This window comes from Prionailurus bengalensis, chromosome B4 (assembly GCF_016509475.1).
Source record: "Prionailurus bengalensis isolate Pbe53 chromosome B4, Fcat_Pben_1.1_paternal_pri, whole genome shotgun sequence".
Classification (NCBI taxonomy): domain Eukaryota; kingdom Metazoa; phylum Chordata; class Mammalia; order Carnivora; family Felidae; genus Prionailurus; species Prionailurus bengalensis.
The window spans coordinates 58,431,389-58,455,566 of record NC_057358.1 but is presented as its reverse complement, the minus strand read 5'-3'; positions in this window follow the sequence as shown (position 1 = coordinate 58,455,566).

The following is a 24,178-nucleotide window of genomic DNA, read 5'->3' as shown; positions in this document are numbered from 1 at the left end:
CAGAGAGAACAGAATGAGGTAACGACAGAGAAGCAGACACAAGACAATGAGTGTGTCCTGACAAGTCTATAGTTTCCAGATTTTGTTAGCCACAGCCCATGAGCCATCTCTGTTTCTTGACAATAAATTCCCCCTACCCTATCCACTTTTTTTTACATAAGCATTCCTGACTTTGTTTCTATTACTTGCAAGTTAAGGATATTGTCCAATACAATAAACTCCAAAGAGGCAAACTTTTCTCTTCACATGAAGAACATCTAATAAATAATATAGCTGTCCCCAAAATGGAAAGAACTTCTCTTATCATTTTTAGATTTAGACCGCCCCTCAGTATATAAAAGAGATATTATCTATTATAATAAATGGGCCCCTTCCCACTCCAAGATCCTGTGACAAATATCAGAAAATGTTTGATTTGGAAAATAGAGTTGTTTCATGATTTAGGAAATAAAAAATAATGAGTCCCCAAGTGCTCGATAACATTCCACATGAGGATGTGCAAGAATGTATAACATTACAGTGGGGAAAGGTAGGTTCTAAATTTAGAGTTTGTGAGAAATCCAGAACAAAACTGTGCAAGGATTTATCTTTTATTAAATTAATGCACCCCCCCCCCCCAAAAAGTCTAGAAGTTAAGTATCTGGGGTGTGAAATATAATAGCAAAACATCAAATAAAGCAGCCTTTGAATGCACATTATTATTTACTGGCTGAAATGAAAATTTAAAAAAAGATCTCAGAATACATTTAGGCAAAATTCTTTGCTTTGCTTTCCCTTGATATCACTGTCAACAATGCCCTCTAGTGGTAAATTAAGTAGGCACTGAAGAATGGAAAAAATGAAACCTAATTAAGCAGGCCTGTTAAACTCATTGGTAAGATTTTCATGAAAATATGAACTTTTACACTTCCATTTGGTAACTGAATGTTATATTTGGCAAGAAAATGAATCTTTACAAAGTATCGCAGCGTATACCTTAAAGTGCAAGCATCTCAGAGCCAATTTTCCCCTGTGGTTTTCCTGAACATGTGCCAAACAGCACATGAAAATAGCCATCTGTAATGTCTTATAGGGGCATTTCTGGGTCACGACTTCCACTGTGCACCTTAAAAGAAAGTAAAATGTACTTTTATTGAGGATGAAATCAATCTCCCAAATACTTCTGCTTCTAAACCCAATTACCTTCAAGAATTATAGCTTCAGACAAAAATAGTGGCTTGTTACCACTTTCAAGATTGTATCTGAATTTTGAACTCATCAACCAGACAAAGTTCCTTTGCTTGAAAAATCTTCAAACCACAGCTCTCAACCACTGGGGTAAGCCAGTTAAAACAACACTTACAGTTACAGGAATGAAATTTCTCCAACCTGGCTCAGCAAAGAGTTTCCCAAAGGAACTTCCACTGAAGAAAAAGAATGAAGACAATGTATACTGCTGGCTCCTCTCTAATTCAAACCAGCCAATTGCTGCTTCTAGTCTCTGGCCCAAGATTTCTTTTTCTCTGCATATTGTTCTCTTTTCATGCCTCTCCAAGCCTCCTTCCCTCATGCTTTCTAACCATCCTACATTTCCTTCAGTAACTGATTCTGTATGTGATTTTGAGAGACACTTAGACCCTTTTGTGATAACTATATTTGCATGAGAATATTTGCTCTGAATGACTTTGACTAAGGCATTAACCTACTACTCTGTTCTGGGATTTTGTCTATTTAAATAGAAAGAAACACCTCCTCAAATAGCTATGCTGTGGCTAGACAGGGGCCATTAATATTAATATTAATTCCCTAAAAAAGACTACGATGACCACATTCTGTGAATGCTAAACATTTCCTGTTTTTGCATTGCTAACATGGAATCCAAATACTATGTAACATGCCTTTGAGGAATTCTTGCCTTCATCAACCTTAGACAAAATTTTATGAGGCAATCTGAACTTCAATACCATTTTCTCCATCACTATTTCTGGTGTGCCAGAAATACTTCAGCTTTTCGAGTCAGATAAGGGCCTAGATATAAATCCCACCATTGCCACTGACTTGGCTATGTTGTTCAGCAAGTCATTAACACAAACCAGTTAAGAAGTTGTGCGGGGACTCACAGAGTAATTATCTGACAATTTTACCTACTAAATTTAGCACTAGGCCAAATGAAAAACAATGTATAGATTTCTAGATGGCAGCATATAGTATTTGTGTTTCTCTAAGTATGCCCTCTAGAATGATCCCTAACTTATTTGATCATGGTACTCTTTTTTTTTTTCCTCAGAGCATTTCAGAAAACCAAAGTATTAAAAAAAAAAAATCTCTTTAGAATATGGTAGTGCAGGGGGGCCTGAGTGGCTCAGTCAGTTAAGCTTCTGACTCTTGATTTCAGCCCAGGTCATGATCTCATGGGAGATCGAGCCCCGTGTGAGAGTCTGTGCTGACAGTGTGGAACGTACTTGGGACTCTTTCTCTCTCTTCCTCCCTCTGCCCCTCCCCTGCTCGCATGTGCATGCTCTCTCTCTCTCTCTCTCTGTCTCAATCTCTCTCTCTCTCTCTCTCTCTCTTTCTCAAAAATAAACTTAAAAAAAAGAAAGAATATGGTAGGCTAGGGTGCTCTGTGGAATTTTTGAAATTCAAATTAATATACTTTAAATTTTCTTGGTTGTGCTAGCCACTTTTAGTGGCTACAGTGCTAGGCTCAAGAACTTTTGAATAGCATTGCCATGTGGCAATGGCTACCATATTGCACAGTGCAGAATTGATCATTCCATTATTGCAAAGCATTCTCTTTGTTTAATGTTTATTTATTTTCAGAGTGAGAGAGAGAGCATGCACATGTGTGAGCAGGGGAAGGACAGAGAGAGGGGGAGAGAGAATCTCAAGCAGGCTCCACGCCTAGCATGGAGCCTGACATGGGGCTCTATCTCACCACTGGGAGATCATTACCTTAGCTGAAATAAAGAGTCTGTCACTCAACCAACTAAGCCACCCAAGAGCCCTATTGCAAAGCATTTTATTCGACAACACTGGAGTTTTCCTTATAATCTTATGATCATATCCAAACTCCAGCCTTTAAAAACCCTCACAAAAAATAGTAACTTTACAATAGAAAAACTGTTAACCAACACCTTAACCAAGGGATCAAAGATAATAACCCTGTAATGGTGCAAATAGACATTATCTACCTCCGATGGTGTACATTAAAAAAACACAAAAACAAAAACATAGAATCTCACGTGTGGCATTGCTGCCAATAATAGTTAACCTGAACCTAAACATTGGGAAACATCAAACACAAATTTAAGGATATCCTACAAAATAATTGCCCTGTGCTCTTTAAAATGCCATGGTCATAAAAGACAAAGAAAGGCAAAAGAACTGTACAAGATTAAAGGAGAAAAAGGAGTCAAGACAACTAAATTCAATGCATGATCTTTTTTTTTTTTTTTTAAATTTTTTTTTCAACGTTTATTTATTTTTTTGGGACAGAGAGAGACAGAGCATGAACGGGGGAGGGGCAGAGAGAGAGGGAGACACAGAATCGGAAACAGGCTCCAGGCTCTGAGCCATCAGCCCAGAGCCTGACGCGGGGCTCGAACTCACAGACCGCGAGATCGTGACCTGGCTGAAGTCGGACGCTTAACCGACTGCGCCACCCAGGCGCCCCTCAATGCATGATCTTTAAAGAGACCCTTGATCAAGGAAAACAATGACTATAAAGGAAATTATTGGGGTAACTGATAGAATTTAATATTGACTGCGGGTTAGAAAATGATTTTATAAGAATATTAAGTTTCTTGATTTTGATTACATTATAGTCCTATAAGAGAAAGTCCTTCATCTTAAGGAACCCTACATTAAAACACTTTAGAACAAAGAAGCACTCTCTGCTTTCCAAATAAGATGGAGAAAGCATACCTCACCCTGCCTCTCCTTCTGAATGCAACTAAAACCCTTGGAGAAGATATCTGGAGCAGCTACCTGAGGACTTTGAGAAGGAAATGGTAGCAAGTTCATTGGGCAAGACAAACAGATCTCTGAGAACCACTAAACTGGGGGTGAGTTTCTCTTTTCTTTAAATCTACTTTTTTTCCAGTGTAGACTCAAAGGCAACATGAAATCCAGAAATATAACAGGTACATACAGAAAGTGTTCCAGGAGAAGCCCTGTCTTTCTTGTCTGATGAGTAGAAAATGGCCTATTATAGGTCAGAAAAAATTGGGGAAATCCTTTGGGTTTTTTTCCCTCTCTTGTCCCAAGCCCTGGCACAGAAGTAACAATAGCTCAGAAAATGCCTACAACTCAGAAGGAAGGAACGCTCCTCTCTGGACAGAGGAACCATAGATCCAAGAGTGTGAGAGAAATCCCTGTCATTCTTTTCTCTGTGACCTCTCACTACTTGGTCCCAGTAGCAGACACAGTTGCAGAAAGTGCATAACCAGGAAAACTAAAGCTGTGGCTATCCATCAGAAGACCAGGAAGAGGGTGACTAGGAGCAGGAAAGATTCTCATGAAGAGAAGCAAGTTCAAGAAAGTGATCATAATACTATGTACGAACTCCTGTGTCCATCCCTGAGCTGCACATGAGTGGATCTGACCCTAAACCACATACGGAAGGCACTCAGAATTGATCTACAGGGTGGACTGCTGCCCAAGTCTCAGACTGCTCTCTGGGTGTTAACATGAATGGGACTGACCCAAGTAGTCCAGGAAAAGCTTTGAAAACAACTCATTTTGGAATCACCACCAACAAAGGCAGAGTAGGAAATTGCAACCAAACCTCAATTTGCCTGCTTGATTGCCTGCTAAAACAAGTAAACAAACAAACATCCTCCATAGGATTTAAACAAGACCTAGAGTCGTAAAACAAACATTCAAAACGTCCAGGATTAAATCCAAAATTATTCAACATATGAAGAACCAGGAGAATCTTGACATTTCTCAAGAGAAAAGAAAAATCAATCAATAGCCATAAATACAGATGTTGAAATTAGACAGACTTTTAAATAGCTGTTAAAATCATTTACTTCTTAGAAAATGCAACTTGTATTATCCTCATACTGTTTATCCTATTTCTTCTTCAAATCACTACTCAAAGCTCTAATATCCAATGATATTTTTTATTAATTGATGTACAGATTCTTACTACTTTTAAAATATTTAATCACTTAACTATTTATCATTTCATTTCCCCTTACATTTCTTTTTCTACATACATTATCCAAATATACATTATTTGATTTTGCCTAAACAATTGAAAAAGTCTCAGCTCTTTCTCTTGCTCATCTTTCTGCACTTCTGTTCATCCTACACACAGTGGTTTCCTGAAGCACAGGTTAGATCATATTTATTGACTACCTATGAACCAGAGTCTTTGCTGGCCATGGCAGATGCTGTAAGAGTTCAATGCCTACCCTTTATAAATGCAGGTCCAGAGGAAAATACCAACATGTAAACATATTATTATAATACACTGAAAAATTCCTACCACTGTTTTCTGATCTATAAAATAGAAACAATAATTATACACCCTTCCCAGAGTATGGAGAGGATTAAATGAGTGATACCTACAACATGTTTAGCATGTGGTCTGGCACATAGTAATCATACAATAAATACCAGCCATTAATATAATTAACTCCCAAATGCCAAGTACAGTGTTACAAGCTATGATTATTCAAATTTTCAAGGACAGTGAGTTCAAGGGAATTAAATCAATTTCTCAAGCCACCCAGTGAGTCAAGGAATCTTGAACAAAGCCAAAACTATAAAGTCTTTTTACCCAGATCTCTCATAAGGGATTATGATTTTCCAAATAAAATAAACTATGTCCTTTTAATTTTATCATCCATTTCCAACATGCTTTTGAAGATGTTTCCAAGATGAATTTCAGCAGAAGATGATTCCCATTTTCTTCTCAATCGTGCAGTTTATACAGAGGAGCACAATGACATAATCCCCATGTTCTATTTTACTATACTATGCCTTATAATTCTTGCCAGCACTCACAGCTCAGACAGTTCTCTCTCTTCCAATAGTCCGACATATTTATTGGCATAAAATGAAATCCCTTCTTCAACAAAATGAGTTATGAATATTATATATGAAAAATAATAGCTATAATGAAATGGCAGACAGGAAAATAAAACCCAAAACTTCTAACACCCTGAAGATTTGATAAATAAAATGACATTAGGCTTTTCTGAATCCCAAAGATAATCTCTGAAGTGTCCCAAAGAAAGCCTGGAGGATATGGATAAGAATCAAAAACTATCATCCATTTCCAAACATGCCCAGAAAAATATGTTCTCTCCAAGCTGCCAAGATAAATGCAAAACAGAGGTTTTATTTTTTTTTAATCTCACATTATGGCTTTTCAGATGTGTTCCAGAATAATTTTTAAAATAGACGGGCTGCCCTTATAAACAGGAATGTATAAGATCTTGCGGTACAAGAGGGGGTGAATGCAGGGACCTCTGTTCTGAAATGAGCACCCCACAAAACCAGCTGTGTGATTCTGCACAAGGTACTGAATCATTTTGGACATTGGTTTCCAAAGCTATTAAAGTTAGAGGTAATGACATCGATTCTTGCCTATCTCAGTACATTGTTATTAAGAACAATAGCTTGCAGGGGCGTCAGGGTGGCTCAATCGGTTAAGCGTCCAACTGTTGGTTTCAGCTCTGGTCATGATCTCACTGTTTCATGGGTTTAAGCCCCACATGGGGCTCTGTGCCCGATGGCAGGCACCAGGCCTGCTTGGGATTCTGTCTCCCTCTCTCTCTGCCCCTCCCCCACTCACACTGTCTCTGTCTCTCTCAAAAATAAATAAATAAACTTAAAAAAAAAAAAAAGAATAACTAGCATTTGTGCCGCAATATAACAACTACCTTTTTCCTCACAAATATTATTTTATTTAGTTACTACAACATTCCTGTGAACTGACCATTATTATTACTATTATTATTATTATTACTATTATTACTACTGTCATTACAGTCTTTTGACATATGAGGAAGCTGAAGTTCAAAGAATTTTTAGTCAAGTCGCCTAAGTTCAGAGTGGTAAAGCCTGAATCAACCCACATCTCCTAACTCTATATCTTTGCTTGATCCCCTGGATTATAATTCTTTGAATTCAAGGACTTCTTATTATCATGTTCTCAGGGCTGAGCATCATCCCTGGTTCATAGTAGACACTAAGCAAATATATGATGAACTGAGGGGAACCAATATATCATTGTGGGAGGTTTAGTCCACCAAAAGTCAGTCAGATAGACATGTGAGTAGTGAGTAGGCATAACTCTATAAAAGGAATTAAATTTTGTTTTAAAATTTTTTTTACATTTATTTTTTTGAGAGACAGAGAGGGACAGAGTGAGAGCAGGGGAGGGGCAGAGAGAAAGGCAGACACAGAATCCGAAACAGGCTCCAGGCTCTGAGCTGTCCACACAGAGCCCAACACGGGGCTCAAACCTGTGAACCACGAGATCATGACCTGAGCCAAAGTCAGATGCTTAACCAACTGAGCCACCCAGGCGCCCCTAATTTCTTTATTGAAGTCAGAATCTGCACTGACAGTGTGGAACCTGCTTAGGATTCTCCTCTCTCTCTCCCTCTCTCTCTCTCTCTCCCCCCATCCCCTTGCTCATTCTCTCTCTCTCTCAAAAGGAAAGGAAAGGAAAGGAAAGGAAAGGAAAGGAAAGGAAAGAAAAGAAAAGAAAAGAAAAGAAAAGAAAAGAAAAGAAAAGAAAGAAAAGAAAAGAAATAAAAGAAAGAAAAGAAAAAAGAAAAGAAAAGAAAACTACATGAGTATGAGAAGAAAAATAGAATATTATTTGACCTTGGGTTAAACAAATGTTTCTTGAATATGACACAAAAAAAGCATGAAAAAGAGAATTTTAAAATTGGTAAATTGGACTTTATCAAAATTAATAACCTTGCTATTTAAAACATGTTAAGAAAGTATGCAAACCACAAACTGGGACAAGTGCTTGGAAAACATTTATTTCATAAAAGACATGTATTGGGATGTATAAAGAACCATTGTAAGTCAATAATAAGACAATCCAATTAAAAACATGGGCAATGGGGCACCTGGGTGGCTCAGTTGGTTAAGCATCCAACTTCAGCTCAGGTCATGATCTCATGGTTCAGTTTGTGAGTTCGAGCGCCACGTCAAGTGACAGCTCAGAGCCTGGAGCCCACTTCAAATTCTGTGTCTCCCTCTCTCTCTGCTCCTCTCCTGTTCATGCTCTGTCTCTCTCTCAAAAATAAACATTTAAAGAAAATTTTAAAATATGGGCAATATCACTACCCATTAGTAAACCAGCTAAAAAAAATTCTTTTAAAGGTGATGATACCAAATGCTGGCAAGGATGCAGAGAAACTGTATTTTTTATAGATTGCTGGTGGGACTGTAAAATGGTACAGCCATTCAGGAAAAGTTTGGTAGTTTCTTGTGAAATTAACATGCACTTACCATAAACCCAAGAAATCACACTCTAGGGCATTTATCCAAAAGGAAAGCTATGTGGTTTTTTTTGTTTTATTTTATTTTGTTTTTTAGGTTTTTTTGTAATGTTTATTATTTTTGAGAGAGAGAGACAGAGAGCAAGCGGGGAGGGACAGAGAGAGAGGGAGACACAGAATCAGAAGTAGGCTCCAAGCTCTGAGCTGTTAGCACAGAGCCCAACTGGTGCTAGAACTCACAGACCGCAAGATAATGACCTGAACTGAAGTTGGCTGCCCAACCAACTGAGCCACCCAGGAGCCCCAAAAACATATGTTTACATGAAAACTTGTATATGGACATTGACAGCAGCTTTATAAGAATCCAAACACTGGAACAAACAAATGTCTTTTCAATGAGTGAGTATTGAAACTGTGGTAAATCCATCATACTAGGTAATACTACACAGCAATCAAAAAGAACCACCTATTGATAGATGCAACTTGAATGAATCTCAGGGGAATTATACTGAGTGAAAAAGCCAATGTCAAAAGGTTGCATACCGTATGATTCTACTTATATAATATTCTCAAAATGATAAAATTATGGAGATACAGAGCAGACTCATTGCTAGAAGACAGGGACAAAGGATGGAAGGGTGTGTAAATGCAAAGTACATGAGGAAGTTCTTTTGTAGTGATAGATTCTGCACCTTGATTGTGGTGGCGATTACATGAATCTATGCATGAGATTAAATTACATAGAACTTCACACTCATGCACATACACACATACACGTACAAAAAAAAATGAATGCAGGTTTTATGAAAAGCAAAAACTGAATAAAGTCTGTGAACAGTAATATCAATATAAATGTTCTGGTTTTGATACTATATAAACCACATGAGATACTGCTAGAAAGCTAGGTGAGGGATACATGGGACTATTACTCCTTTTGCAACTTCCTGTGAGCCTATAATTATTTCAAAATAAAAAGATTTTTTTTTAACAATGAGCAAAGCATCTGAACACTTCCCAAAGAAAACATATAAATAGTAAATAAGCACCTCACAAAATGCTGAACATCATTAGTTATCAGGAAAATGCAAATTTAAGCACAATGAGATAACCACTATAAATGCAGTAGGGTAGCTAAAATTAGAAAGAATAACAATACCAAGTATTGACAAGAATGTGGAAGTAACTGGTTCTCTCACACACTGGGGAAGTATAGCCATTTGGAAAACAGTTTGTCAATTTCCTATAAAGGCAGGAGAAAAAAGGTAAGAACCATATGACCCAGCAATCTAACTCCTAGGTATTTACTCAAGAAAAGTAAGAACACATATTCACACAAAGACCTATACGTGACAAGCTCACAACAGCTTTATTTCTAAAGCCAAAATCTAGAAACAATTCAAATATTTATTAACAGAGTACAAACAAATCATAGTATATCTGTAGAATGGAATAATTCAGCAATAAAATGGGTGAATCTCAAAAAACAGTGCACTAAATAAAAGAATCCAGACACAAAAGAGTACATACTATATAATTCCATCTATATGAAAGGCTAGGAAAGGCAAATTTAATCTGTAGTAATGAAAAGAAGATGGGTGTTTGCCTGGAACCAAGGTTTGGAGAGGCAGGAAATAGCTGGGGAATGAGCACAAAGGAAACTTTTGGGTGATGGAAATGTTCTGTGTCTTGATTGTGTTTATGGTTACATGAGTGTGAACATGTGTCACAACTTGTACCATACATGTAAAATGTATGCAATTTGGGAAAGCTAAAGTATGCTTCAATAAAATGATTTTTTTAAAATAGAGACCTTAAAATCTTCCTGGGTTTGCAAGAATAATAATGAAAGGTAAGTCAAAGGTAATAGTGTTAAGTCAAAGTGATTAATAGAATAATACTGCCATTAACAAGCATGCATATTTCAGGAAGCCCAAACTCAACAAGACCAAAACTGAACTAAAGGCCTCCTTTCACCACTGTTCCCAAACTACTCTTCCTTAGATGTCTCTTATCTCAGCAAATGGCATCTTCAGATATGCAAGACAGAAAAATAGCAAATAATTTTTACATTTCTCTTTTCCCTTCACCCTCAAATTCTCAAATCTGATCAATTACTCAATACTGCCAATTGTGTCTCCTAAATAGATTTTAAATGTGTTGGCTTCTGTCCATCTGCATTATGACCACATTAGTCCAAGCCTTCATCATCTCTCATGTGTACCACTACCAAATCGATCTCCCTGCATTTACTCTTACCTCTGGAATTGGTCTGTACTCTTTGCAAATGACAGAAATTCTGTCCAAACTAGATTATTAAAAAAAAAAAAGGAAATATATTCACTGGATCATATAACAAAAGAGGAAGTGAACTAGACATGACTAGACCTATGAATTTGCCCACTTTGTTCAGGAATTCGTCTTTCTCCATCTCTTGTGCTTCCCTTTGTGTTGGTTTTTTTAATGTTTATTTTATTTTTAGGAAGATTGAGAGGCATGCGAGTGGGGTAGGAGCAGAGAGAGGAGACAGAGAATCTGAAGCAGGCTCTTCACTGTCAGTGCAGAGCCCGACATGGGGCTCAAACCCATGAACCGTGAGATCATGACCTGATCTGAAGTCAGACAGTCAACTAACTGAGCCACCCAGGCACCCCACCCCATCTTTCTTCTCAGATGCCTCTCCTCAAATGATGGAAAGGTTGCTGATCTTTTCCTTGATGATCTGAGGTGGTCCTTATAGATAGTAACTCCAGAGAGACAGGGATTATCTCTTTCCTGAGAGTTTGAGCAGAAGTCCTACAGAGAGTATTGATTAGTCTAACGAGTTATGTGTCCACCCCTGAACCAAACACTGAGGCCAGGAGAACAGGTAACTCTGATTGGTTATAAATTAAATGGGTTCTGTTCCCATCCCTGTGATGGGGAATGAGGGATAGTCAATTCTACTCAAATCACATGGAAGGAGATCCCTACAAACAGAGGGGTTCTGTTACTGGAAGTGGAGGGAAAGGGATACTGTGCTAGATGAACAAAAAGCCTAACTATCAGAGTTCACTTACTTTCTCCTCATAGCAGTCAATTCTTTTATTTTAAGTAATCCCTATACCCAACACGGAGCTTGAATTCATGACCCTGAGAGCAAGAGTCAGTTGCTCTACAAACTAAGCCAGCCAGTGCTCCTATTTTATTCTTTTTAAGCAAATCTGATGTTATATCGTTCTCCGGTTTCAAATCTTTCTATGTCTTTTATTACTCTTAGAATAAAATTTAAAATCTTCCGTAAGGCTCAAAGATATTCATGCTCTAAGTCTACCTAATTAGACTAAATTTTATATCACTCTCCCTTCATTCTCTATTCCAGAAACCCTAGTTTTTTTGCCTTTTTAAAAAAAGTTTCTTTAACACATCATGCTTCCTCACAATTCAGGTCCTTTCCACTGGTCATTGACTCCCCTGAATACATCCTTAGTATCTCCATCAAGGAGCATCTAGTCAGTTTTAGAGTTCAGCTCAGACATTGCTTCCTTATTGACGTTTTCCTGACTCCCCAGATTAGGACAGATTCCCCTAGTGGAACTTGCCCATGCCACCTGTGCATCTCATTTATAGCATGTGCCTCAATTGTAATTACATAGCCATTAAGATAATTATTGCCTACTCTCTGATCTCTCCTGTCAGAATGTAAGCTCCATCAGAGCTGAGACTTATCAAGTCATTCACCAGTATAGTCCTAGGCTAGGTGCTAGGACAGTGCCCAGTGCTAGCCCAGTGCCTAGAAGAAAGAAAGCACTCCATTTTTTTCCCTCAGTAAATGCAGAAATTTGTTGAGGAACCAGAGGAAGCTGATAAATTTGGTTTTAGACAGATTGAATCTGAAATCATGACAAGACAAGAAGTTAGAAAATTTGTAAAAGATAGTTGTAAATATAAAAATTCCATGGTGAATAGAGTCCTGTATTCCATGGGAATAATGTCTTTCCAAAAAAGAACAAATATCAAAATATCAAAAATACATGTTGCTTCACCAAATGAAGGTTTCTTGTGAACTAATGAACCTGGGACTATAAAAGCCCTGGTCTATTCTGGAAGTATTTACTGTCTATACAACTAGTGCTTTACTTACAAACTCATCCCAAACTGGAGTGCCAACCACAGGCAGAAAAGGAAGGAAAAATATTGCACACAGAAATGTGAGGTAATTTTAGTTTTATTTACACAAGCCATTCACCTTAGAAACTGAAGTCAGACTTAGAGAATCAACCCCTGTAATGAGTACATGTTCTACCATCCTTTCCCTTGGTAAACAGCTTTTGAAGACACTAAAAGCACAGAATTTCTTTCTTAGAAGAGCCCAATGTTCTGCATCTTTTTCAACATCCTCTTCTCCTCCAGACCCACTCTCTGCTAAACACAAAGGTTTTGCTTGTTTGGGGTTATTCTGAGCCTAAAGAGTACTTCTCAAGAGAGTAGTCTAAAGGGTGTTTCTGTATTTTCTTTCCTGAGATGTGTGCAAGAAGAAGAAAAAAAAAACCTGCCACAGCGACACTTCCATTCAAAACAGCCAAACAATCATTTTTCTTCATATTTTACAGTGAGTAGCTAGAGTTCTAGAACATTCAGGTATGCCAGTGCTTATAAGGAAAAATATGACTGATTTTTTCAAACACCAATTCTGGTTACAAAATATAGATATTTGGCTAATTTTTAAAAACATTAAATGTCCAAACTTAAAGGAAAAAATGATGGGGAGGAGAAAAAAAGCACAAGAGAAAGGAAACAGCTGTGCTTCAGTTTTATGCCAAAGTTCAACCAAACCCTTACTAAATTTATAGTTTATGTTGTCAGCAGCAAATGAAAAAGCCTTAAAACCAGGAAACAAAAGCAGATGAGAGACCCTTAGAAGAGAGGGGTTGCAGTGGGAGGAAAGGAAACGTGCAAGGCCTTCTTTGAAGGTGAGTTTGGACTTCAACATTTTTTCATAGCTTATCCTCCAAGAATTTTCTCCATACGCAAGCCACATGTGTTGCCTACTACATTTCCAAAGAGCAACAGAGGAATAAAGAGTTAGCATGAGCTGAGAAATAGATGAGGTTCTCAGCCACTTGTCCACTCACCTTCTCCATATTGAACTACCCTCTTCCTCTTTTTTTGGCTTTTGCTGAACAGAGACAGTGAGGAGCTCACAGATGCCTAAACATAGGACAATCACCATAAACACATTGTATTACATATGGCCTAAAGTTTCAGAAATGGAGGGAACGTAGGAAATACCATGCTAATCAGGCCTGCACAGGACTAGATGTTCTGTATATCTATTTTGTTTGAGTTTATTTATTTTGAGAGGGAGAGAGAAAGCATGCATGTGAACTGGGGAGGGTCAGAGAGAGAGGGAGAGAGAGGATCCCAAGCAGGCTCCATGCTGACAGATCAATCCCACAAACCATGAGTGTGGCTCTATCCCACACATCATGAGATCATTAGCTGGGCCAAAATCAAGAGTTGGATGTTTGGGGTGCCTGGCTGGCTCAGTTGGTTAAGCGTCAGACTTCAGCTCAGGTCATGATCACTTGGTCCATGGGTTTGAGCCCCACATCGGGCTCTGTACTGACAGCTTAGAGCCTGGAGCCTGCTTCAGATTCTGTGTCTCCCTCTCTCTCTGCTCTCCCCCACTTTCATTCTCTCTCTCTCTCTCTCTCTCAAAAATAAATATTTAAAAATTTTTAATAAAATTAAAAAAAAAAGAGTTGAACATTTAACCAACTGAGCCATCCTGGTGCCCCAACTGTATCTAATTTTTAAGTGTACTTGGGCTGATCCTCCATTTTCCAAATCCTCCTTTTTTCTGCTTATTAACATTTAAAATCCCAGACCTAAAAAGCAAATCTTGTGAAAGAAAAAGCACATTTGGTTAAATCATTAAAATTGTGTAAATCATTGATACTACAGTTCAAAAAACAAGTTTTGACATCTGTGTGAGGATAGGGAAGAAAGGAGTGAGGAGGGAGTACTTGTGAAGAACCAAGAATAAGGGTGTAGCATATCCAGCTAGGAGAAGTTGTCCAAGGGCTGAGTACTGCAAAGGTGTGGCTATTCTCTAAGATGCCAATGTTACAGATAAACAATAATAGCCCATTCACACATTAATTGAGATTAAAACATCCAGTGGTATAATAATTACTATAGAGGGAAATGACTTCCTATGGAACCTGCAATTACAGGCCCAATCCCCAAAAAGATGACATTTCTTCTGACAATAATGTCAATGGGGTATTTTGGAAGCTTATCACGTATTATATAGGTACTCTGCTATGGCTGAATTGTATGCCTCCCAAATACACATGTTGAAGCCCTAACCCCAGTGTGATGATGATATTTGGAGATAGAACTTTTGAGAGGTAATTAGCGTTAGATGAGGTTGTGAAGGTAGGGCCTGAATCTGCTAGGATTAGTGTTCTTCAAGAAGAGATACAAGAGAGTTTGCTGCACCTCTTTCTACCAGGACATAGCAAGAAGGCAGCCATATGCAAGCCAGGAAGAGGACCCTCTCCAGGAACTAAATTGGCTGCCACCTCAACCTTGGATTTCCCAGTCTCCAGGACTGTGAGAATTAGATTTCTATGGCTTAAGTCTCCCACTCTATGGTATTTTGTTATGGTAGCCCAAGGTGATGAATACAGATTTTGGTACCAAGAAGTGGGATGCTACTATGACACCTAAAAATTTGGAAGCATCTTTGGAAGTGCATAATAAGTAGAGGCTGGAAGAGTTTTGGAGTAAGTACATTCTAAAAATATGGACATTAAAGGCAATTCCTTTTTTTCTTTTCTTTTTCTTTTTTTTTTTAAGAGAGAGAGAGAGAGAGAGAGAGAGAGAGAGAGAGAGCATGAGCAGGGGAGGGGTGGACGGAAAAGGAGAGAGAATCTCACAACCATGAGATCATGACCTGAGCCAAAATCAAGAATCAGACACTTAACTGACTGAGCCACCCAGGCACCCCTAAAGGGAATTCTGATGACAACTCAGAAAAAAAAAGAGGAGAGTGGGAGAGAAAGCTTCTATCTCCTTAGAGAATACATAAATAACAGTGTACAGAATGTTGACAGAAATATGGATGTTAAAGGCCATTCTGGTAAGGTCTCAGATGGAATGACTAACAGCTTATTGGAAACTGTAGGAAAGGAGACCCTTGTTAAAATGGGGGAAAAATGTGGCTGAATCATGCTTTATGTTTTGTAGGAGAAAGAACTTATAAGCAATGAAACTGGATATTTAGCCAAGGAGGTTTCTAAACAAAGTGTTGAAGGAGCAGCTTGGTTTCCCTGACTCCTTATAGTATAATGCAAAAGGAAGGAGACAAATTAAAGAAGTAGTTATTGAGCAAACAGGAAGCTGGGCTTTAGAAAATTCAATTTATACATATTGCAAAAAAAAAAAAAAAAAAAAGGACAGTTGTTCTGAACAGAATGTAAAGGTGTGGCTGAACAACCATTAGATGAAAAGACCATAGGTGTGACTCATGGATTTAATCAGTCATCTCATCAGAAGCCAGGAATAGAAATGAGATTTTATTGGCAGAAACATTGGCAGTAGGATCTAATGGGGACAGAAAAAAAAAAATCAACAAGACACAATGAAGGAAGGATGTCAGAACTCCCAGATCCTATAGGACCAGACCATAGAGCTATTCAGCTAAGAATGTGCACTGGTCAGGGCACCTGGGTGGCTTAGTCAGTTGAGCATCTGACTCTTGATGTCAGCTCAGGTCATGATCTCATGGTTCGTTGGATTGAGGCCCCTGTATTGGGCACTGTGCTGACAGCATGGAGCCTGCTTAGGATTCTCTCTCCTCTCACTCTCTCTCTCTATGCCCCTTTCCTCTGCACTCTCTCACTCTTGCTCTCTCTCTCAAAATAAACAAATAAATGTTAAGGAAAAAAACAAAAACAAAGAATGTCCACTTGTCTGGTCTTTAAGAAAAGGGAAGAATGACCCCAAAGGCAATTCAAAGATCATCAGAGCTGCGTCCTCTCTTCCAAAGGGCGAGTCCACCACTTTGGTTACAAGAGGCCAGATGGGTTCTGCCCGAGGTATTAGGGGTGGGGCTACCCTGCAGAGCCATGGGGTCAGGGCTCCCTGGAGTCTTAAGAACCAGCTTTGCACAGCAGAGTTTTGGGATGGGAACACCATGTCAGTGGGTCCAAAAGGTAGGATCATGCCCCTCTGGGTCTGGGAGGTGGGAATTCAGCAAAAGAGATTAAGATTTTATGGAATTTGCCATACTAGGCCTTTGACTTGTTTGGCATGCCTCACCTCTTCTTTTCTATTTCTCTTTTGGAATGGGAATGTCTATCTTATGCCTCTCCCACCATTGTATGTTGGAAGTACATAATTTGTCTGATTTCACAGGCTTACAGCCAGAGAGGGATTTTAAATTATACTTAAATAACTTTGGACCTTAGACTTTAGAGTGGATGCTGGAATGAGTTAAGACTTGGGGTTAACTGGACACAATTACTGTATTTTGCATGAAATAAAGACATGAATTTTGGGAGACCAGAAGCAGAATGCTATGGATTAAATCGTATTCCTCCAAAATTCATATGTTGAAATCCTAACCCCCAGTGTGATAATATTTAGAGATGGAGCTTTTGGGAAGTAATTAGGGTTAGATGAGGTTGTGGGTATAGTGACCTAATTTCATAGAATTAATGTCCTTATAAGAAGAGACACCAGAGAGCTCCCTGCCTCTCTCTCTCGGCCATGATGACACAACAAGAAGGCAGCCCTCTGTAGACCTGTAGGACTCTCATCAGAAACTGAATCTGATGCACCTTGATTTTGGACTTCCCAGCCTCCAGAATTGTGAAAATTAGAATCATATTGTTTAAACTACCCAGTCTATGATATGTTTGTTTTGTCAGCCCAAGAAGAATAATACACATACTAATATGTATTATATACATATACTATGATTCATAAATTGCATCCATTCTACAGAAATAATAAGAATGTGTATAAGAATGTTCATTACAGAAGTTTCTAATAGAAAAAAAAGGGGAACAACATTGTGTTAGTTTCATAGAGCTGCTATCACTAGATGGCTTGAAGAACAGAAATATATTGTCTCACAGTTCTGGAAGCTAGAAGTCTGATATCAAGGCTTAAGCAAGATCATGCTTTCCTCTAAAACCTGTAAGGGAATGAATCCTTCTTTGACTCTTCCTAAATTCTGGTAGTTTGCTGCCAATCATTGGTATTCCTTAGCCTGAGTTCCAATTCTCCATCTTCACATGGCATTCTCCCTGTGTTTTCATACCACCTTCCCTCTGTACATGTCTGTCTCTGTATCCAAATTTCCTCTTTTTATAAGGACATTAGAGATGTTGGATTAGGACCCATCCCAATAACCCCATTTTAACTTGATTACCTGTGTAAAGACCTTATTTCCAAATAAGTCACATTCTGAGGTACTGGTGGTTAGGATTTCCACATATCTTTTGATTAGGGGTGGACACCATTCAACCCATAACAAACTTAAAAGTCCATCAACAGTGGAAATGGAATTCTGCATCCTTATAAATGGACCACTCTATGGTCATGAAGAAAGAGAAAGAGAGAGAGAGATCTAATGACCTAGAAATATATACTGTCTGGAATATATTACTAAATGGAAATGGTGAGCATTTCAGACCAATATGTATTACATGGTCTAAAAGGCCATAGAATACTTACCTGAAATCTGGATTTTGTCCTAACACACCATTTGGAACAAAGGTCACCAAAATGTTTAAGTGGTTAAATTAGGGAAAGAGATTGGAGCTCAAAGGAGTTGATTTCACTTTTTTATATGAGATATGTACAGATTCACATGCATTTGCAACAAATAATACACAGATGTCATATACTCTTTACCTTGGTTTCCCCACTGGTAACATCTCACAAAAATACTGTACAATATACAACCACAATATTGATTCAGTGGAGATACAAATTATTTCCTTTACCTCAAGGATCCCTCAAGCTGTCCTTTTACAGCCACACCTATTTCTCTCACACTCCCATATCCCCCTTAACCACTGGTAAATACTAATCTTTTCTCCATTTCTGTAATTTGTTATTACAAAAATTCATATAAATAGAATCCAACAGTAAATAACCTTTGGGTTTGGCTTTGTTTCACTCATGTAATTCTCTGGATTTTCATCCAAGCTGTTGCATGTATTAATAGTTCATTGCTTTTCATTTCTGAGTAGTATTCCATGGTGTGGCAGTACCACAATTTTTTTAACCATTCACCTGTGGAAAAAACATCTTTAAATATTTTCCAATTTTGGACTGTTACAAATAAAGCTACTGTAAACATTTGTCTACAGGTTTCTGTGTTAACATAACATCTTGTTTCTCTGGAATAAATGCCCACAACTACAATATGTGGGTCATATTGTCATTGCATGTTTAGTTTTTTATAACACTGCCATATTATTTTCCAGAGTAACTATACCATTTTAAATTTCCAACAACAACGTATGAGTGATCCAGTTACTTGGCATTTTCTTAAGTATTTGGCATTTTCTATGTTTTTATTTCAGTCTTTCTGATAGGTGTGTAATTAAATACCGTTGTGACTTTAATTTGCATTTCCATAATGGCAAAAAAATGTTGACCATTTTTTACTGTGCTTATTTATCATCTGTGTATTCTCTGTATATATCTAGATATCTCTCTTCCTGTCTCTTTGGAGTGTTTGCTTTTTTACTGTAAAGCTTTTAGGGTTCTCTATATATTCTAATACTAATCCTTTTTTAAAATATGTGTTTTGCAAATATTGTCTCACACTCCACAACTTGTTTTTTCACTCTCTTAACAAAGTGTTTTGCAGAGCAAAAGTTTTTCATTTTAATGAGGTACACTTTATCAATTTTTATTTTTATAAATTTTCCTTTTGGTTTCAAGTCTAAGAACTCTTTGCTAAGAGTTAAGAGCTAAGAACTCTTTGATCACAAAGATGTTCTATTTTTTCCTGAAAAGTTTTATAGTTTTACATTTGCTTTGTGGTACATTTTGAGTTAATTTATGGACAAGGTGTGGGATTTATCAAGGCTCATCTTTTGCCTACAGATGTCCAATTGTCCAGCACCATTTGTTGAGAGAGTTATTTTTCCTTAATTCAATTACATTTTCACCTTTATCAAAAATCAGTGAGGCAAAATTTCTAGCTTTATTTTTTTGTTTTCTTTTTCATCTGATCTATGTTTCTATTCCTTCACAGAGTCTTGACTACTGTTAAGTATATAATAAGTTTCGAAGCCAGGTGGACTTATTTCTCCCACTTTGTTCTTTTTAAAAACTGTTTCAGGTACTATTATTTCTTTGCCTTTCCATATAAGCTTTAGAATAATTTTGTACAAATCTTCAAGAATTTATGTACAAATTTTTATATGAATTGTTTTAAGTCTACATATGAATTTAGGGACAATTAATATCTTCACTATGTTAAATCTTCCAATCCAGGATCACAGTATTTCTCTCCATTTGGATCTTTGATTTCTTTCATAAGTGTCATGTAGGATATAATATAAACTTTAAAAATCAATTGTATTTTTATATACTAGCAATTTTTGTATGTTTTCCTTATATCCTGTGACTCTGCTAAACTCACTTATTATTTCTAGGAGTTGTTTTGTAGAGTCCTTGGGATTTATATGTAGGTAGTCATGTCGTATACTTTTATTTCTTCTCATCCAATCTGTATACCTTTTCTTGCCTTATTTCACTGGTTATAACTTCTAGCACTATGTTGGGTAAGAGTGGTAACACTAGATGTCTTTGTCTGTTTCCCCATCTTGGGGAGAGAAAGCAGCCAGTCTTCCACTATTAAATATAATGTTAGCTGTAGGCTTTGTGTAGATGTTTGTAATCAAATTGTGTATGTCATGAATGGGTTTTGAATTTTACAAAACACTTTTCGGCACTGATTGATATAATGATGTGATTTTCTTTTTTACCATGTTAAAATTATGAATTGTATTTATTGACTTTTCAGTACTGAACCAGCCTTACTTCCCTGGAATAAACCCTGGTTGTGGTATATAATTGCTTTTATATATTGCTGAATTCTATTGGCTAATATTTTAAGGATTTTACTTTTATATTCATGAGGGACACTGGTTTGTAGTTTTCATTTTTGTGTGTGTCACTTTGTCTAGTTTTGGTTTTAAGGTCATACTAGCTTCATAAAATGAATTGGGAGGTATTCTTTCCTGTTTTTCTGGATGAAGTATTTAACTTGTGTTAATTTTTCCTTTTTAAACATTTGATAGAATTCTCCAGTCAAACTATATGAGCCTGGACATTTCTTTGTTGGGAGTTTTTCAATTATGATTGCAATTTTCTTAAAATTTTAGAGCTATTCAAGTTATTTCACTTTAGGTGAATTGTATATTTGTGTATTTTGAAAAATTGGTCCATTTCTTTTAAGTTATCAAATTTATGTCTGTGGAGCTGTTTGTATTATTTCCTTATCCTTGTACTGTCTGCAGGGTCTGTAATTATATTCCCTATTTTATTCCTGATATTGGTAATTTGTGTCTTTTCTCTTTTTTTCTTTCTCAGTCTTACTGGAAGTTTATCAATTCAAATAACTTTTGCATTGACTTTCTCTCTCTCTCTCTCTCTCTCTCTCTCTCTCTCTGTTTGTTTCCAATTTCATGGATTTCCTCTCTTTATTATTTCTTTCCTTCTAATTACATTGGCTGTATTTTGCTCTTCTTTTTATAGACTCTTGAGGTGAGGGCTCAAATTATTCATTTGATATTTTTTCTATTTTTCTAATGTATGCATTGGTCCTATCAGTTTCCCTCTCAGCTTTGCTTTAGCTGTTCCCTACAAATTTTGATATGTTTTATTTTCAACAATGGAGTCCCTCTGTTACTTCTTAGCATGGGTGAGAGTTCCAACCCCCCACGTGATCTCCAATAGCATCACAGCTTGTGGTCTTATTATTTCTGGGTGATGCTGAAAGTCCTGACTCTGTACTAGGTCTTCCTGACACCAAGTCAGGGGAAAGTGGTAGAGGAGCCCCTTTACTTCCAGGAGGGAGCTGAATTCCAGTATCCTTTGATACTGTAAGGGGTAGGGAAGGTCACTTATGACCAACAAGCAGGGATAAAAGTCATAGCATTGTGAGTTTAGAAAGCCTTTGCTGGCATGAGTAAGGTAGTGTTTGCCTACCTTAGAGTGGTTATTGTCTAAAAGTTTGTCTTGCTAGGCTGTCCCTTTCCTGATCCTTTGGCTAGAGAAAACAGGCTTTTGTCAAAGCTATTTTGTTGTTTGAGTTTTTGTTGATAGTCAATGTTTCTGGGTTTTCCATTCCAAGTCTAACATATGTGAAGCAAACAAAACACAACAAAACAAAAACAAAAACAAAAACCAAAGAACAACAACAACAAAAAAAAGAATACTTACCACTATGTTGTTCCTTGGGCTCTAAGGCCCCTAGTAAGTGAGGCTTCTTATCTCTACCTTTCAGATCCTTCTTATGTTTGTTTTATATATAATATCCAAGGATTTTAATTGTATATAGTGGGAAAATAGGGAAAAGTATGTCAAAACCATCTTTCTAAAAATAGAAGTTGCCTTTCACTTTTTACCTTATATAATAATTATTCTTTTGCACAAGAACAAACGGTTTTTGACAAGATGCCAGACTACACAATGGGGAAAGGACAGTCTCTTTAACAAATGGTGCTGGGAAAACTGGATATCCATATGCAAAAGAATGAAGTTGGATGCTTGCCTTACATCATATTGAATAATGAACTCAAAATGGAATAAAGGCCTAAATGTAAGATTTAAAACAATAAAATTCTTAGAAAAGATAGAAGAAAATCTTCAGCATATTAAAGGTGACAACAATTTTTTTTTTTTGGTATGATACCAAAAGCATAGACAACAAATGAAAAACTAGATAAATAGGACTATAGGACACTTAAAAACTTCTTTACTTGAAGCCACGGTAACCTGTTTACCCTCACCCTCAGCTTTCCTGAGGCCTAAGATGCCAGTAGCATGGGGCACCATTCTGGTATCTGACCATCCCACCCTCTACAACAACATTACAAGGAATGCAGGAGCTGTGGGGACTGTAAAACAGAGCTTCTGTTTTCGTGTCTGGTACTGAAGATTCTGGGCTGGGGGTGAATGGAAGGAGGAGGAGGGCATGGAGGCAGTTAAGGATAAAGGCGGGTTCCATTTGGCCTGGCTTGCCCTGTGGAGGTCAGGAGTCCTGAGTGGTGGTGGAATAGTCCCCTGGGATGGTGCCCCAGGCACGAGAATAAGGCAGGAGGCTTGATGTAGGAGGGGCACCCTCTGATCTTTAGCCATTTTGGGAAGTGTTACACAATTATCTGCCAATAAAAATATAATTTAGATAATGTGCCATTTTCCACCTTCACTCAAATTTAACATCTATTCAGAAGGTATTCACAATGATTTAATTGACAAATTCTTATCCTAGATAGCTTAAAAATTACTGTCATCATTATAGTTATTCATTTCATCATTACTTATATGTAGTAAATGATCTTTGATTGCATCCAAAAATCATGATACAACATTTTCAAAGGATCTTTCTCTACCATTTTTGCCTAAACCACAACACAATTATTAAAAAGCATTTAAATAATCTGAAGATTCAATTAAGCACTTGGTTTCTTAAATGAGTTTTGGAAATGGGCCATGGTTTTAAATTAGCACTTCAGATTGAGCTATCGTTTCCTTTTAAAAACTGTATAAATTCTAGCACATTGCAGGCACTTGAAAACCAGTGAAACAATTTATGTTCTGTCATTAGATAAATTTGAATTGTGGATTCTCTTGTCACAAATTGTGTGATTATATTTATAAGTTCTTCTAAAAATCTAATAGTTATTCAAAATGAGCAAACACAGGCTTAGTTCTGTAACCTTGGACAAATCACTTAAACTAAAAAAGACATAGTTTCCTCCTTAAAATAGGAATAATAGGGGAGCCTGGCTGGCTCAGTCAGTAAAGCATGCAAATCTTGATCTCAGGGTTATTGGGTTCAAGTCCCACATTAGGTGTAAAGCTTACTAAATAAATAAATAAATAAATAAATAAGGAATAATAACCTCATATTACTCTGTCTCACACTCTGTGTGTCCAACAGAGTGAAAGTACATATAATATTGTGGGCAGAAAGTTTCCTCCCTTCCCTCCTTCTGTTTTAAGGTATCACTAAAGAATCAAGAATCAGAGAATGATTTCCCCCCAGGATATTTATCTACAAAGGTAAAACTAGTAATATTTCCTAGAGAAATCCAGGAAATCCACCTTGACCAAGTGATTAAGGGTAAGATTACCAGTTAGAAGACATATTGATATTATGTGTCCCCTGAAATGATACACAGAGAAGGATACAAGATCACTTCTGAAATATTCATGACAAAAATGCAGACCCTCAATCTAATCTTGAGAAAATGTGAAACAAACCCTATAAAATAAGAGATATTCTCCAAAATAACTGACTAGTGTTTATCAGCAATGTCAAGGTCATTAAAGACAAGGAAAGAATGAAGAATTGTCACAGATTAGAGAGACAACTTAATTTGGTATGGGATCCTGGAATTTAAAAAAGCTTTTAGGGGAAAAGCTGGTACAGTTTGAATAAGTTTAGTTAATAGTATGAGAGTAATGGTAGTTTCCTA